This window comes from Anolis carolinensis, chromosome 3 (assembly GCF_035594765.1).
Source record: "Anolis carolinensis isolate JA03-04 chromosome 3, rAnoCar3.1.pri, whole genome shotgun sequence".
NCBI classification, from domain to species: Eukaryota; Metazoa; Chordata; class Lepidosauria; order Squamata; family Dactyloidae; genus Anolis; species Anolis carolinensis.
Window position 1 is genome coordinate 259,615,777 of NC_085843.1, and position 16,483 is coordinate 259,632,259.

The following is a 16,483-nucleotide window of genomic DNA, read 5'->3' on the forward strand; positions in this document are numbered from 1 at the left end:
CTTACCATAATGTTTATTGAGTTATCTTATTCAAAACATATCCCAGAGAAACTGTGCCACATGTTACATGAGTCATTATTTTGGAAAGGGTCACTTGTTCTGTTGAATTAAAAATCCTAAAATTATAGTTATTTCAGCAGTGGTGGTTAATTATATTTTATCAAGATTGAACTCCACCATTAATGTTTATTGTTTGGATAAATGGCCCCATGGGAAGACTGAATTACAATACAGATTTTCAAAAATTGTGGTAAGACTTCTGCTAAAGATCCCAAATCCCTGATCAGCTCATACAAAGGGAGGTGCTGTCAGTCATTTTGGTTGCAAGGCATTTATAACTTGTGAGGCCAAAACCAGCACTTTGAACTGAGCCTGGAAATAAACTGAAGGTTAGCACAGTTGATACTGTTGTCGAACAAAGCATCTCACACCCCAGAGAATTATAGTTCACCATGAGCATCACAGCCAAAAAAATGAAATGTCCTTCTTTTCCATTTCCGTGGGATCTCTGCAACCCTACAACAGATCAGCAACAACCAGTCCCCTCCAAAGAGTCCACAAATGTTTAAATAACACGCTAAGGCAGCCTTAAGGCAAATCTATCATAGAGTTTTCTTGGCAATAATTGTTCAGAAGAAAGCTGAACCATTTTCTTTTAGCCATTCTCAGTGGCTAAAAGAATGTGATTTATCCAAGGACACCCAGTAGGTTTTATGGCCAAGTGGGATTTCAAACCCTGGTCTCCAGAGTCGTTGTCCAAACCATCACATCATGCTCTCAGATAATGATTGTATGCTCATAGTTATATTTTGATCTAAGTAGCACACTTGTTGTTCATTCAGAAATGACAGTGCGTATATACCTAGACATACATGCATTCAAATCCTTTTTCTTCTGTTCACACACAGGCAAACACAATGCACACAATGTCATACAGATATCCTTGCACACATACAAAACTTACACTCAAATATTCAAAATATTAGACCAAAGTACTCACTTGATTGGACAAATCCAATGAACTGATTGATTACGATGCTCTATATTAAATATCACTGTCTATAGAGAAAACCATTCTAACAAGGAGGAGATTGTATACCTGATTTCTCCCAGAGCTTGGAAAGGTTACTCATTGGGACTACAAATTTTGAGAATTCTCATTAATAGTTACTTTGGCAGTTCCTGTCTTCGGATTTATGCCTGCATGCCTGTATGATATAGTGATTTAAGCATAGAACATTGGGTGTCTACAATGTAAAGTTAATGCAGTTTGACACTACATTTACCTCCATGGCTCAGGGCTATGTAATCCTGGGATTTATAGTTTAGTGAAGCAGCAGCACTCTTTGGCAGAGAACTCTAAAGATGTTATAAAAATTACAATTCACGAGATTGCATAGCATTGAGTCAGTTATAGCTGTATTACAGCTACAGTATAATTGCAACCTAGGACTCTGGAGACCAGGGTTCAAATAGTCGCTCTGCCATGGAAATCCACCGGGTGACCTTGGGTGAGTCGCACACTTTCAGCCCCAGAAAAACTATGATACCTTAGGGCAGTGTTTCTCAACCTGTGGGTCCCCAGATATTTTGGCCTACAACTCCCAGAAATCCCAGCCAGTTTACCAGATGTTAGGATTTCTGGAAGTTGACGGCCAAAACATCTGGGGACCCATAGGTTGAGAAACACTGCCTTAGGGTCACCATAACTCACCCTTGTTTTTACTGTTCTTCTGATTTTGCATTGTAATGTATATTATCATTTATTGTATTGTTCAATGTGTTATGATTTGTTGTTCTTTTTATATTTTGTCATATTGTATTGTTCTGGGCATGGCCCCATGTAAGCCGCCCCGAGTCCCCATTGGGGAGATGGTGGCGGGGTATAAATAAAGTTTATTATTATTATTTTAACTCAGAAATGTCTTGAAGGCACACAGCAACAACAACAAAATGTTGCTATCAGGATGCTGGCCATGGCCCTATCTATACTGCCATAATATAGTTGGAAACTGCATTACATGGCAGTATAGATGGAACCCATATCTTCAACAGACCCTGAGGCAGTTCACTTCATGGTTTTATTTTTTCATAATTTCATAATAATTGAGACACTGCTAAGAGATGAATTTATAACGATCTGTCTGTAGTTATCTCTTTAAGTGCACATGGAGTGATTTATGATCTTTTATGTACACTTGTGTCTAAATGAAACATCGTTTTTGTACTATTATTCCTCTCTTTTAAAAAAAAAAATTTCTTGGAAAATGTATTTATTTTGTTGGCAGACCCATGGCTCATCATAGACATTTCAATGAACATCTTTCATTATCATGTCACTTAACGCAGCTTCTGCTTCAATATTGATTGGTTCAGGGCCATTGTGAGTTCAGGGTTTCCCATATTAGACAGTTTGACAGTAGTAGACTCCTGACAGTTCTCTGTACTTAAGAGACTGGAGATGAGGCTTTGATGTTTCCCAGAAACATACACTTAACAAAATTAACATTATAGCTGTTGGGGAAACAATTAGCAGGAACAGTGGAATGTGAGGTTATAACCGTTAATGCATCCATACCCATTTCATTATTTGCTTCCCTCCAGGGAAAGTAAAAAACCATGATGTTATTTCTGATGATGATAATGATTTAATCATACATTTATTCTCAGATAAGTGCTTACAAATGTTAGGGTCTCATACTTCAGTGTGATGGATCTAAGCCTAAGGGTTCTGGCTGCAATACATCAACATTTCATATATCAACAATTTTTTTTTCTGTAACTTTCATCAAGAAACACATAAAACCATTTCACTTTTATTTAAGCAGACCTTTGGCTGTCAAGTGGCTGTTGTAAAAAGCACTTTTATGGCATGTGCTGTACTTCCATCTTGTTACTATGTTTTAAATGTGTTTGAAATTGCTAAATGTAATTGCTTATTTTATTTTTAAACTTTGTTGTTGATAGATTTATCATTTTACTTCATTTAATTTAGGTTGTAAATAAACCTGGGTGCTGTGCTAAGTGAAAGAGTGGGATGACAATAACAACAACAACAACAACAACAACAACAACAACAACAACTTTATTCTTATATCCTGCCCCATCTCCCCAAAAGTACTCGGGGCAGCTTACATGGGAACCAAGCCCAGTAACACAACAATAAAATACAACAACATAAGATACATGCAATTGCAATGAATTAATACATAAAAACATATAAAAATCATAAAAGCATAAACTCAACAACAACTAATAACCAATAACCAATAGCTGGGCACAGTGGGTGTGTTCAAAAATTGGAGGCAAGGCAATAAATTATACATGTGCAATATATTGCAAGGCCACTAATAGGATGGGCCAGTAATAAAGTGCAGTGGCTGGGTATAGGTAAAGGTAAAAGGACAATGGCTATGGGGCAGGACTTCCTGAACCACAAGTAAGCTTATAGCAAAGACGCAAATGTATAATAGGGAAGTGATTAGATTTTTTTTTCATGTCAGGAGCGATTTGAAAAATTGCAAATTACTTCTGGTGTGAGAGAATTGGCTATCTGCAAGGACGTTACCCAGGGGACTCCCAGATGTTTAATGTTTTACCATCTTGTGGGAGGCTTCTCTCATGTGCCCACATGGGAAGCTAGAGATGACAGACGGGAGCTCACCCCGTTCCCTGAATTCGAACTGCCGACCTTTCGGTCAGCAGTTCAGCTGGCACAAGGGTTTAACACTTTGCGTCACTGGGGGTTCCAGATTAGAGATGGAAAATATATTCAAAAACAATTTAATGATAGATGAAAAAATGGGTTTTCTGTATGCATGGAAACCCTCATGAGGAAAATATAAAAGGAAAAACAAACAATTCAGTTCAAAACATATTCTTTGCAAGAAATGCATTGCATTTTTTGGAAAAAAATTATGTGGATTACATTTTCAATTTCATTCTATTTTCAAAGCTAGTTCATCTGCTTTCCATGAAATATTCTTGTCTTACAATCAGATGGCTGGGTTTATTTTTGAATTTCCCCTTTGCCATTCTTTTTCTTTATTTCTGAAGGCTGTAGATAAGTTTCCTTCTAGCAATCCAACTACCAGAGGCATAATGCCAATTGTCTGCCCACCAGCCTCCTTGCTTCACACAAGGATGGTACTTATGCAGTCTTCCAGAGTGTGATAGATATTGGCCAGCATCCAGTTAATGACATGAAAATGCATACATCCTCCTTACATTTGGGTATACATTATTTTGACAATTGCAAAGCTTAGCATTCTTTTCTTCCATCCCCAATGATCAAATCCCCCTCTCCAACTCACAACTAAATTATAATAGTCTCCCCCACGACTATTTTACTGCTGATGGAAAATAGAGAGGGCCAGTGAAATATATAGTTATATGCAGACAGATGATATAATTCCTGAAATTTTGGGAGGGATCCCATTGGAAGGTGTTCTTGGTCTGCCTCTGATTAAGGGGGAATTCTACGATGCTTCTCTGATTATGGAATGTGTGTGAGTAGTGATTGCAGCACAATGGTTAATTGTAATCATGTTGAGAAGGATCCATAGTGTAGTTTTGCATGTGGAACTCTTATCCTAAGCTTGCCTACATAGGGTCTCAGCTAATAAATCCCAGCAGCCTAGTCAACACAGTCAATGTTGAGGAATGTTGGAAGCTGCAGTCAACAACACTTTGCCTATCACTTTGCTTTACAATGCCTTTGGCATTAGAATCAAAACAAACATATTAAGGGATATGAACAGGCACAGTTTTTATCATCTCCAACAGTGATTCTCAACCTGTGGGTCTCCAGGTGTTTTGGCCTATGAGTCCCAGAAATCCCAGCCAGTTTACCAGCTGTTAGGATTTCTGGAAATTGAAAGCCAAAACATCTGGAGACCCACAGGTTGAAAACCACTGATCTACAAGGAAAATAAGGATATCTATCCTAATGTACAAGCAGGGTGAGGGCATTCTTGTTGCCCCTGAAACCCTTTGTTAGTCTGATAACACTAACAATCAGGTTCACACTCTGTGATACATTGGGTCTTTAGACAAAGTACCAGCTGGAGCTCTTCCACAGGAGTCTTAGGCAATGGTTCCCTCTTCATCTTCTCTCAATTTTGCCATGTAGGAAGGAGAGCAGCACATGTCCACCAGCAATGTAACTACTTTTGCTCTTCTTTCATTTCTTTCTTCTGGGTAAGAGGGATGGGGGAGTGAAGCGACGATGGTAGTCCTACAGTGTTCCCCCTGCAAAAGGAGACAACAGGTTTCATTTCACACTAGCCTTCAGGAATGATGCTTGGAGAAGATATCCAAAATATCAATGGAACATGTGATGAACCATCCAAATAAAATAAAGTCAGCCACTCAAAGTGGTGGTCCATGGACAAGCTCCTGGGCCTTGAAAAATTTATAGGAAAGAAAGAAACAATGGGCATAAGTGTGATGACTCATGGGCCTTGTAGTCCTGCTCATGACATTGTGATGCCTGATGAAGAAGAAAACTTGGGTTTTTTACCTTCCCAGTCAGAACTGGAATCTTCTCAGCAAGATCTTTCCCAGGCAGATCTGGGAACCTTGCACCTGCAAGAAAGTTGTGCCCCAGAAGTATGTCAAACAAACCCTGAGCCTACATCTCCTGTGTTCTCTCGCCATGAATTTTGTAAACAACAGAGAGGTTTGGAAGCAGCCTCGCGCAGGAGTGCTAGGATAACAGCTAAGAATTTAGCCAATTAAGCCTGCTTTTCGTGAGAATCTTTAAGGAGTCAAACATCTGGCCTCAGAGTTTAGCTTTCGTTTCTGGTTCCCAGAGAACTGCTTCGGCGGGAAAGTTAGACTCTATATAGGTGTTTTACCCGCGAAGTAACTTTGCGGAGTCAATTCGTCAGCCTCCGGAGCGAGTTGTGTCTGGACAGCGCGCTCCGTTTCAAGCCTCGTTCCTGCTCAAGCCTTGTCCTTGTTTCCAGCCTTCGCTCCTGTTTCCCAGCCTTTGTTTACCTACGGACCTTGCCTTGTTTCCCAGGACTAAACCTTGCCTTGTTTCACGGATTTTACCAAGTTATTCCACGGACCTTGTTCTTGTTCCTTGCTACCTTGTTCCACGATTCAAGCCTTGTTTCAAGTATCAAGTTATTTCCTAGCCTTGTTCAAGTTCATGGACTAAAGGACCTTGCCATCTCCCCTCACTTTGCCTGGCAAAGTGAGTGTTTCGGTTATTGGATTACAACTTTGGACCTTAATATTTCATATTGGACATTGCTTTTTTGGACTAATTTTGACCTTTCCTGAAAGGTCTAATTCTGGACTATTTTCTACACTTGTTTTTATTAACTTTATATATTCCTTCAATAAAGATATTAGATAGATTCTGGCCTCTGTGTATGGTTATTGGTGCCTTGCAGCCTGGGTCCTGACAGTTTGACTCCGCCACCCTAAGCACCAATTAACCTCGGCCAGTATGTCTACCGGAGCCGGACCTGGACCGGGCGGCCAGCCGATTACCTACACCATCGACAAGGATGAGGTGGACCGAATCCGTGATAAGCTCAATGCACAGGATGGGGAAATAAAGGGTTTGAAGGAACGCGGAATCCGTCTTCCGGCCATGGCGTTGCCAACCAAGTTTACTGGAGAAGCTTCTAAGGTTCATGTTTTCCGTCGCCAATGTCAAGCTTATCTAGAGGCCCGTGCTGCCGAGTTTCCCCAAGAAGACATCAAAGTGGCGTGGGTCTACAGTCTTCTAGACGGGCCAGCGGCCAACTGGGCGACGGCACTGTTCGACCAAGCCTCTCCACACCTAAGATCAGCGCAACGCTTCTTGGACCACCTTAAGGAGACTTGGGGAATCGAGGACAATTTGGAGGCAGCCGGTCACAAACTCCGCCGCCTCTTCCAAGGAGACAGACCCATGTCTCAGTACATAGCCGAGTTCCGAGTGCTGGCCCACAACACCGGCTGGAATGATGTAGCCCTTAGAGGACAATTCCGGGAGGGTCTCAACATCGAAATGCTGGAGGAAATCTCCAAGGTGGATCCTCCCCAGACCCTCGAAGCACTCATTGATCAATGTTTACGGGCTGAAGTCATGATTGCCAACAGGAAACAGTGGGTTCGAGGCCAGAGCGGTAGAGCTGGGGCAAAACCCCCCGCTCCCGCCAGCGTTCAGCCACGTCCAGTGTGGAGACCCCCACCACCAACCCCATACCCCAGAGGAAGCGAGGAGGTACCGATGCAGTTGGGCAACGTGCGTCCCAGACTAGATGCCGCCGAGAAGGCCCGTCGTCAACGCTTAAACCACTGTTGGTACTGCGGGAACGGGGGCCACTTCGCCAGGGAGTGCCCAGCCAAAGGGAAGCCCGCCGCCCGTCTTGCGGCGGCGTCCTCCACGGAGACGAAGGCGTCTGAGGCGGCTGGCACACAGCCGGCGGGGGAAGCCAACGACCGGGCGTAGAGAGGCTCGCCAACCCGGTCAAAAAACCCATTCAAGAGCCGCCAACCGGGGTCCTGTTCCTTCTAGTGGTCACCTTATGGTCAGCAAAAAAGGGACCCGTCATGATCCACGCCATGATAGACTCCGGAGCCACCAACAATTTCATTGATAGAGAGTATGCCGACTCTCTGGGATTACAATATCATGACTTCAAGAATGCCCGTGTGGTGCAAGCCATAGACGGCCGCCCCCTCAAGACGGGCCCCGTAAGCCAGTGGTCGGAACCCACCAGGATGTGGATAAGAGAACATATGGAAGAGATTTCCTTCTTTGTTACTGAGGTTCCCCATTTCCCTGTGATTTTGGGGATTCCATGGCTGACACTTCACGACCCAAGCATCTCCTGGTCCAACAGGGAGCTGCAGTTCGCTTCAAAGTACTGCCAAAACCATTGCCTCGTAGCCAAGGTCTGCCATACCACAGACACCGAGCCCATTATCACCTTGCCAAAGAAGTACTCCGAGTATTGGGATGTATTCAATGAAAAAGAAGCCGAGAGACTACCCCCACATAGACCTTATGACTGTGCCATTGACTTGGTGGAGGGGGCCCCGATCCCGCGAGGGCATCTCTACTCCCTGACTGAACCGGAGCAAGAAGCTCTCAGGGAGTTCATAGAGACAAACCTTCGCAAGGGATTCATCAGACCCTCTCAATCCCCAGCCGCCTCCCCGGTGATGTTTGTGAAAAAGAAGTCAGGAGACTTACGCTTGGTGGTGGACTATAGAGCATTGAACAATATCACAAAGCGAAACAGCTATCCCCTGCCTTTAATCTCGGACCTTCTAGACCGACTTCGAGGAGCCAAGGTCTACACCAAGCTGGATCTTCGGGGGGCTTATAATCTAGTTCGCATCAGAGAAGGGGACGAGTGGAAGACCGCCTTCCAGACTAAATTCGGATTATTTGAGTCCCGAGTTATGAATTATGGATTATGCGGAGCTCCCGCAATGTTCCAGCATTTTGTCAATGACATCTTTCAGGATTATCTAGATCGGTTCTTGATAATCTACCTCGACGATTTTTTGGTGTTTTCTAGATCACAATCAGAGCATGAGAACCACGTCAAAATGGTGTTACAACGATTGCGGGATCATGGGCTCTATGCCAAGCTGGAAAAATGCGCTTTTGATCTACAAGAGGTAGATTTCCTGGGGTACCGCATCTCGCCTCTAGGGCTCTCCATGGACCCGGCAAAGGTTTCAGCAGTATTGGAATGGCGGGCGCCAACCAACAAGAAAGAGGTGCAGCGTTTCTTGGGGTTCGCGAACTATTACCGCAAGTTCATTCCAGATTTTGCCCGCTGGTCTGACCCAATCACCAGCTGCATCCGTGGGAAACAGCCCTTCCGCTGGACAGATCAAGCAGAGAAAGGGTTCCAGCAACTAAAGAAATTATTCACGTCCCAGCCAATTCTTCAGCACCCAGATCCTGAAACCCTTTTTGTTGTGCAAGCAGACGCCTCTGATGTGGCAATTGGGGCTGTACTCCTACAACCGGTGGGAGATCACCTTCATCCTTGTGCCTTTTATTCCCGTCAACTAACAGCACCAGAGAGAAATTACACCATCTGGGAAAAGGAACTATTGGCCATAAAGGCAGCCTTTGAAACTTGGAGACATTGGCTAGAAGGGGCCAAATTTCCCATTGAAGTCCATACTGATCATCGGAATCTAGAGCATCTAAGAACCGCCCGCAAACTAAATCAGAGGCAACAACGTTGGGCTTTATTCTTTGAACGTTTTAACTTCCAGATTCATTATGTAACCCCAGCTCAAACCAAGCAAGCAGACGCCCTGTCACGTAAACCGGAATACGCTGCAGGACGCAAGGAGACCTTTGAATCCCAACTATTACAACCCGAGAACTTTGCCACGCTCACAGTGGGGAACACCAAATCCACTCTCATTGATTCAACTTCTCCTACTCTTGGACCCCTCTGTGCTCAAGAAATCAGGGCTAGTCAGCAAGCAGATGCCTGGGCGCAAGACCAACTCCGTCAAGGATTGCAATTTCCCTTCTCACTTAAGGATGGACTGCTTTGCTATAGAAATCATGTTTATATCCCACCAGGGCAGGGCAGGGAAAAAGCACTTCGTCTGTGTCATGACTGCAAGCCAGCAGGGCATTTCGGACTATTTAAAACCATGCATTTGATCCTAAGAGATTTCTGGTGGCCCAAGATCCGCAAGGATGTGGAAAAATATGTCAACACCTGCCCAGTATGCCAGCGCTCCAAGACAAGACGGGAGAAGCCCTCAGGGCTTCTGCATCCCCTTCCTACTCCATCTCGCCCATGGGAAATAATCTCTGCGGATTTTATCACTGACCTACCACCTTCCTGTGGATTCACCACGATCCTAGTGGTGGTGGACCTTTTCACCAAGTTAGCCCATTTCATTCCCTGTGAAGGCCTTCCCACGGCCAAAGAGACGGCAGATCTATTCCTCCAACATGTTTTCAGATTACATGGATTGCCCAAGAGTCTGGTCACAGACCGTGGATCTCAATTCACCTCTCGTTTCTGGAAGGCACTACAAAAACTATTGGGCATAGACTCTCGTTTATCTTCAGCTCATCATCCTCAAACAGATGGGCAAACGGAGCGCACCAATGCCACTTTGGAACAGTACCTTCGCTGTTATGTAAACTACCAACAGGATAATTGGGCTTCCCTGTTACCACTGTCGGAGTTTGCCTACAACAATGGAGTTCAAGCTTCTACAAAAGAAACGCCGTTCTTTGCAAACTACGGCTTCCATCCACGTTTCTTTCCCCCTGTCATTGAAACTTCAGAAGTCCCCGCAGCAGAGGATTGGCTGCAGGAACTCACAGCGGTGCAACAACTTTTGCTCCAACAACTAGACCAAGCCAAGGAGGACTATAAACGTCACGCGGACAAACATCGCCAACCGGGCCCCGAAATCAAGGTAGGAGATCGGGTTTTTCTGTCCACTCGCTTTTTGCCCTCCCATCGCCCTTGCCGGAAGTTAGATGCCCGTTTCATTGGCCCCTATCCTGTGGTGGCGCAATTAAACCCCGTGACTTTCAAACTCCAACTTCCGCGTTCAATGCGCATTCACCCAGTGTTTCACCGCTCCCTGCTCCTTCCGGCGGATGGTGTGCGTCCTGATACAGACCAACCGGCCCCCCCTCCTGTTTTGATGAATGGGGAGGAGGAGTTCGAGGTTGAGGACATTTTGGATTCTCGCTTTCACCGCCGCCGCCTGCAATATCTCATTGACTGGGTGGGTTTTGGCCCTGAGGAACGCTCTTGGGAAGACTCCTCCACAGTCCATGCTCCTGATCTGACCCGTCGCTTTCATCAGACCTATCCCGCCAAGCCACGACCTCGCGCCTTGGGGAGAGCGTCCCAGTTTGGGAGGGGGCTTGAGGAGGGGGATAGTGTGATGACTCATGGGCCTTGTAGTCCTGCTCATGACATTGTGATGCCTGATGAAGAAGAAAACTTGGGTTTTTTACCTTCCCAGTCAGAACTGGAATCTTCTCAGCAAGATCTTTCCCAGGCAGATCTGGGAACCTTGCACCTGCAAGAAAGTTGTGCCCCAGAAGTATGTCAAACAAACCCTGAGCCTACATCTCCTGTGTTCTCTCGCCATGAATTTTGTAAACAACAGAGAGGTTTGGAAGCAGCCTCGCGCAGGAGTGCTAGAATAACAGCTAAGAATTTAGCCAATTAAGCCTGCTTTTCGTGAGAATCTTTAAGGAGTCAAACATCTGGCCTCAGAGTTTAGCTTTCGTTTCTGGTTCCCAGAGAACTGCTTCGGCGGGAAAGTTAGACTCTATATAGGTGTTTTACCCGCGAAGTAACTTTGCGGAGTCAATTCGTCAGCCTCCGGAGCGAGTTGTGTCTGGACAGCGCGCTCCGTTTCAAGCCTCGTTCCTGCTCAAGCCTTGTCCTTGTTTCCAGCCTTCGCTCCTGTTTCCCAGCCTTTGTTTACCTACGGACCTTGCCTTGTTTCCCAGGACTAAACCTTGCCTTGTTTCACGGATTTTACCAAGTTATTCCACGGACCTTGTTCTTGTTCCTTGCTACCTTGTTCCACGATTCAAGCCTTGTTTCAAGTATCAAGTTATTTCCTAGCCTTGTTCAAGTTCATGGACTAAAGGACCTTGCCATCTCCCCTCACTTTGCCTGGCAAAGTGAGTGTTTCGGTTATTGGATTACAACTTTGGACCTTAATATTTCATATTGGACATTGCTTTTTTGGACTAATTTTGACCTTTCCTGAAAGGTCTAATTCTGGACTATTTTCTACACTTGTTTTTATTAACTTTATATATTCCTTCAATAAAGATATTAGATAGATTCTGGCCTCTGTGTATGGTTATTGGTGCCTTGCAGCCTGGGTCCTGACAATAAAATTGATTCTAGTCCCTGGGGCAATGGGGAGACTTGTCAGTCCCCAACATCAGATAAATTAGAAGGCATTGGTCTAATAGAGTGTGGTGTCTCACAGCATAGTACCTTGGTTTTTGCCATTTTTGTCACCTCTGTATCCATTCTTGGGGGACAGGGGAGCTGTTCGGAGCAATGTCTTTGATCTGTGCTGGCCTATTATAAAGGGTCCTCCCTTCCCCTTGCCGAATTGTTGGTTTGGTTTTCTGAGATGGTCCTTAGGACCTATAGTTTGAAGAACACTTTTTCCCTATCTAAAAATGTTTTCTTTGAATACCTTAAGGCCCTTTCACTGCCATACTAAAGCACTATAATTCTAAAAGAAATTTTTAAAAGGGAAAGCCAAAGAGCCTTTTGTTCTGATACGTCTCAGAATTAAAAAGAGTGAAAATCAAACATTGCAGCTGGTGCTGAGAATTGCCAAAAAAACAAGCGCAACAAAAACACCCAAGAAATATAACAACAAATACTGCAACCTTCCAACACATTTGCCCCATCTGGAAAAGCCTGCAGGTTTGTAAGCCAGATGTGCCTTTCTCCCATTGTGAATGGGAAATATAACAAGAGACAAGGAGAAGAGACTCAGTTTAAGGGAGAGGAAACCTTGCACCAAATGAGCAGCGTGAACATATGGAAGATGCAATTAAGAAAGAAAAAGAGAATAAAACATATTTTAGAAGTGGAAGAGCCAGAGATTTAAGGTATCTTCCAGTGTTTTCCTCTGATGTGATTAGTTTTTAGCAACAGTATTTCAGATACCTTTCCTCCTCTTTTTTGATTAAACAGCTAATTAATATGAACTGCTTTGCTCTGTGCAAATGGATTTAGAGAGGGTTGACTGGAAATGATATAGATTGCAGCCCAAAAGAACATACATTTTATTTTATTTTTTTGCAATACAGGCTATCCATGTGACTCCTTGACTGCTTGTGTTTAGGAGGCTAATTCATTGTAAAGAAATTACTTAGGCCTTCAAGCCCTCCTGCATACCTTGACTGCTGTGAGTTTCACTGGTTATTATAATGCTTTGCTGTTTTTTCAGAATACACCACTCCGCTCTCCTTAAGAAGGAGAAATAGAAATGTTAGAAATGTTTTTAAATAAGTATATTTTAATCAATATTGGTAGTGTAGTGGTCATTTCTGTCCCAATAGCCACATCGTCCAGGGAAAGTGCAAAATGCAAGTGGCTCTGTGGATCTCTCTTACACACAGAGAGAGAGAATATTCATTTCTACCAAGTGCGGGTCTTTTGTAGAGCTAATGAATCTTGCCTATCAAGACAAAGCCATCCCCAAATACCTTAGATTGCAATAGAGATAGTTCACAGCTGTTTTCATTTTGTACTTATTTTGCTTCAAAATATGAATCAGAAGTGTGCAAGAACCATACGTACTTTACAAATTAAATTAATGTACTTTTTGGAACACAATAATTGTGTGAATTTACATTCATGGATGCATACATGGAAAGTGGGGAGGAAAAACTTGAGAGATTATTTTTAAAAAGTGAATCACACTGGGGGAAAAGCCCCAAGATATTTAATAATAAGCAGAGACAATTGAGGTTAAAGGGGAGGAATAAGTTTCACTGTGTAAAGCAGACAGAGACTCATAGGATTACTACTTAATTTAACAAACAAACAAACAAAAAGACAAACAGAGGATTGAGCGAGGCTGTTCATAATAAAATAAATCATTCAGAAATTCAAAAAGAAGATCTAACAGAGACGAAATTCAGGAAACAATCCACAACTGCCTAAACCTTCAAAGTGGCTTCAAAGATCTGCTACTATTACTTTAATCTAGGAAATGGACAAACAGATGTTGGAGATAATTGACTATATCCCTTCAATGTCCTTTGACAACTGTGTTCCATAAACACTATGTGTAGTGGTAATGTTTACCCCAGATAAAAAGTTATAGCTGTTAATTAGCAAAGTCCAGCTCCCCCTCTCACTGCCAACATCAACAGCATAGCAATTTGTTGTATGATCACGTTAGAAACAAGTTATTTGGTTTCCCCCACTTATTTTTGTCATATAGGTCTCCAGATTAATCTGAATCATTCTGGTCTTGCCCCACTCTAAAAAGGAACTGGGCCAGTTGGATCCAACTCAGAACTATTACACATTCATCGGAAGTGATCCTGTCAAGGACAGAACGCCACTAGATAAGATTCAACACAGTTTATTAAAGATACAGAACCAAAAATGCTCGTAAAAAACAAAGAGCTAGGCAAACACTCGCCTTCAATATGAAAAGTCACTCAAAAACGGTTCAAAAGATAAACCGGATTAAACAAGAGTTTAATCCGGGTTAAACCAAAAATGCTTACTTCAGCCTGGGACTTTAAACAAACAAAAGCTGGTAAACAAACATTCAATAGAACATAAATACTGGCAGCAGATTCCTCTCTGCTACTCAACAGCTGTGGTTGAGCAACTAAGTTGTTACTCCTCCGTGCAGCGGGCGAACTCCGGGTCCAAACACATCAATCAGGGTTGCAGCGGTCAGCGGGGTCTCAATCCGATCCGAGGTCGATAGCCAGGTGCAGGCGTCTTAGGTTCCACGAAAACCTCCGATAGCCAGAGAAAGGGTCGTCCAAGATCGTAGTCAGTCAGTCAGTCAGTCAGTCAGTCAATCAGTCAGTCAGCCAGTCCAGCGTCAATTCCGAGTAGGTAAATAATGTCCGTCAAGAAGACGACGGAGGGTCCAAGCTAATAAGATTAAACACAGGTTGCACAAGAAACGCCCACACAGTTCCTCCCGCCCAGTGTCCTTGGTAACTTACGTATTCAGCAAACGAAACACACCCGTCTTCAGGAAATTCCCAACAAGAGCCCAAGCGTTCGTCCAGATTACCTTGCCCAACGCAATTAGCCCCGGATTCAAGACCCCATTTTATGCCAGTTACAACTCCTCATCGCTATCAGGTGTTACCCTAATTCCAGGTGCCTCATCATCATCATCCTCATCAGAGCTAAAACATCTTTGACTACGCCCCACAGCATCCCCAGCTGTGGATCCCGTTCCATCCCTCCAGCTCGTCCACGGGTCCGATCCTGCAACCCGCCAGTCGCTTCCCATGCTATCATTACCAGGAACACCCAAATCCTCCCTCACACGAGTCCATTCCATGTCATCCTCCTCTGAGCTAACCACCTCTTCCTCCATTCTCTCGGTAAAACCCTCAAAGGAGTCTTCGTCAGATGGTTCTGCAAAGATATCCCGCAGTCGTTTCCTCTCTCGCTCCTCAAGAGAGTCTGACTCTCGAGGAGTCTTACGACCACGTCTCCCAGTATTGGAGCCATAAGGCTCAACCATAACAGATCCTATTCCAATCAATTAGAGTTTATCTGTATCAGTTGAAGGGTTCAATATACTCTTATAAAAATCTGTACTGTATCTCAACTATGCTAAAATATGAGTTATGTCATATTCATCTTTCTTGAAAGGAAAGATGAGATTTCACAGTTTCATGGTAGAGGAGATCTGGTCTTTTAACTCCTTAGTTTTATTAAGTTTTTGAGTTTCAGATACTTGCTGTTATTTTTACACTTTTGCAATTTTAGATAAATGTCTGTGTGACATGTAATTGTGGCCTTGGTGGGATAATTATATGTGGTTGATAGTAATTATAAGAGTAGACTCCAAGTATAGCTGTTTCATGTGCATGCTAGATATTCTTCTTCAAGCTTCCAGCAATATAATATTCATATATGTTTATTGAAGCAAAGCACTCTTCCTCCCCATTTCTACCAGCCTTTTGCTGTCTTAACTTTCATAAAAACAAAAGATAATAAAACACAATATGCATTTCATTTTCATAATATAAATATGTTTGCAATTTTGTAAAAAAAAATCACCTTACATATTCTTGTATAAATCTAGAAATTTTAGTCAAAAATCAACCTAATAAGCCTGTGTTATGTGAATATGTGTTATACTTCCTCAACAACCGTGGGTTCGGAGCCCCACATGTCTAGCTTCCCATGAAGCCAAATGAGACGAAGATGGGTTGCAGGAAAAATCAGAGGCTTTATTCTCAATGGCCAAGGAGAATGTCAGTGAAGATAGCACTCCAAAGAAATGACATACTGCAATTGTGAATACATAGGCATATTTATTACATTTTGACAGCTATACAAGAACACCACACTGGCTTCTGATTGGTGCAGGAAGTGGCCAGCTAGGAACCACTCCTTCTTTGGTCAGGACTCTGTATGACATCCTCACTCATTGGTCCTGGTCATGGCGGGAAACTGTAATAAACTGTCATTTGATTAATTTGAAGATTGTACCCTGTGGCACAGTGTGTTAAAGCGCTGAGCTGCTGAACTTGCAAACTGAAAGGTCCCAGGTTCGAATCCATGGAGCAGAGTGAGCGGCCACTGTTAGCTCCAGCTTCTGCCAACCTAGCAGTTCGAAAACATGCAAATGTGAGTAGATCAATAGGTACCGCTCCGGCGGGAAGGTAATGGAGCTCCATGCAGTCATGCTGGCCACATGACCTTGGAGGTGTCTACGGACACCTCCAAGGTCAAGGCTTAGAAATGGAGATGAGCACCAA

At 43.5% G+C, this 16,483-nt stretch overlaps 1 long non-coding RNA gene across 1 annotated transcript; it reads right to left on the bottom strand.

Annotated features, from left to right (window-relative positions):
* Positions 1–14,084: 14,084 nt before the first annotated feature.
* On the bottom strand, positions 14,085–15,139 carry LOC134297871 (uncharacterized). Its single transcript, XR_010004771.1, has 2 exons — positions 14,705–15,139; positions 14,085–14,630 (listed from the first exon to the last, which is right to left on the bottom strand). It is a non-coding gene; the product is annotated as an uncharacterized LOC134297871 (long non-coding RNA).
* Between the last annotated feature and the right edge of the window lie 1,344 nt (positions 15,140–16,483).